This window comes from Lissotriton vulgaris, chromosome 1_1, assembly GCF_964263255.1.
Source record: "Lissotriton vulgaris chromosome 1_1, aLisVul1.2, whole genome shotgun sequence".
NCBI classification, from domain to species: domain Eukaryota; kingdom Metazoa; phylum Chordata; class Amphibia; order Caudata; family Salamandridae; genus Lissotriton; species Lissotriton vulgaris.
In genome coordinates, this window is record NC_141685.1 from 230,068,113 (window position 1) to 230,070,052 (window position 1,940).

Consider the following 1,940-nt stretch of genomic DNA (forward strand, 5'->3'; position numbering starts at 1 on the left):
AGGCGTACCATCAAAACCAATTTACGTCTACAATCTGTTGGAAAATGAGATGAAGCAGTCGTGAATCCTAGGCTGCTGTTCCACTCGATTGGCACGATTTACAAGGAGAATGAGTGCTTTTGGTTAGTAGTGACCCGTGGTGGCTAATAGTTATAAGCTGCAAATGGTAAAGTGAGCTGATTATATATATATATATATATATATATATTGATGAATAGAAAGATAGCTAGATAGACAGATCGATAGATATTTATTTCAATGAAATAATTTCTTCATAAAACTAATTGTTTTTGGCTAGGAATTTCTGTATTGTAATAATTTAGGAAAAAAGATTACTTGTCCTAACCAAAAGCAGCAATTCTGCCTATTACAATACTGAGAATTGATCGAGGGCATGCCTTAACCCCAGGGAGGTGAGCACTGTTTAACTGAAGCCAATAAGTCCTCGTTAGTATAGTGGTCAGTATCCCCGCCTGTCACGCGGGAGACCGGGGTTCAATTCCCCGACGGGGAGGCGATTCCTTTTATTCACACAATTAAATAAAATGATGTACTTTCTAACATTGTAAAATATATCTGTCATTATCCTTGCCTATTCCGATTGAGAAAAAAGGTTGAATTCACTGATGGCCAAAATGCTTACTGATGTGTTAACTGAAATTCAGAATATGATCTGAATATTTCAGCATGCACAGGCGTACCATCAAAACCAATTTACGTCTACAATCTGTTGGAAAATGAGATGAAGCAGTGGTGAATCCTAGGCTGCTGTTCCACTCGATTGGCACGATTTACAAGTAGAATGACTGCTTTTGGTTAGTAGTGACCCCTGGTGGCTAATAGTTATAAGCTGCAAATGGTAAAGTGAGCTGATTATATATATATATATATATATAAATATATATATTGATTAATAGAAAGATAGCTAGATAGACAGATCGATCGATATTTATTTCAATGAAATAATTTCTTCATAAAACTAATTGTTTTTGGCTAGGAATTTCTGTATTGTAATAATTTAGGAAAAAAGATTACTTGTCCTAACCAAAAGCAGCAATTCTGCCTATTACAATACTGAGAATTGATCGAGGGCATGCCTTAACCCCAGGGAGGTGAGCACTGTTTATCTGAAGCCAATAAGTCCTCGTTAGTATAGTGGTCAGTATCCCCGCCTGTCACGCGGGAGACCGGGGTTCAATTCCCCGACGGGGAGGCGATTCCTTTTATTCACACAATTAAATAAAATGATGTACTTTCCAACATTGTAAAATATATCTGTCATTATCCTTGCCTATTCCGATTGAGAAAAAAGGTTGAATTCACTGATGGCCAAAATGCTTACTGATGTGTTAACTGAAATTCAGAATATGCTCTGAATATTTCAGCATGCACAGGCGTACCATCAAAACCAATTTACGTCTACAATCTGTTGGAAAATGAGATGAAGCAGTGGTGAATCCTAGGCTGCTGTTCCACTCGATTGGCACGATTTACAAGTAGAATGACTGCTTTTGGTTAGTAGTGACCCCTGGTGGCTAATAGTTATAAGCTGCAAATGGTAAAGTGAGCTGATTATATATATATATATATATATATATATATATATAAATATATATATTGATGAATAGAAAGATAGCTAGATAGAAAGATCGATAGATATTTATTTCAATGAATATAATTTCTTCATAAAACTGATTGTTTTTGGCTAGGAATTTCTGTATTGTAATAATTTAGGAAAAAAGATTACTTGTCCTAACCAAAAGCAGCAATTCTGCCTATTACAATACTGAGAATTGATCGAGGGCATGCCTTAACCCCAGGGAGGTGAGCACTGTTTAACTGAAGCCAATAAGTCCTCGTTAGTATAGTGGTCAGTATCCCCGCCTGTCACGCCAGAGACCGGGGTTCAATTCCCCGACGGGGAGGCGATTCCTTTTATT

At 36.9% G+C, this 1,940-nt stretch overlaps 1 non-coding gene across 1 annotated transcript; it reads left to right on the forward strand.

Annotated features, from left to right (window-relative positions):
• Positions 1–1,141: 1,141 nt before the first annotated feature.
• Positions 1,142–1,213, forward strand: TRNAD-GUC (transfer RNA aspartic acid (anticodon GUC)). The gene has a single exon. It is a non-coding gene; the product is annotated as a tRNA-Asp (tRNA).
• The last annotated feature ends 727 nt before the right edge of the window (positions 1,214–1,940 follow it).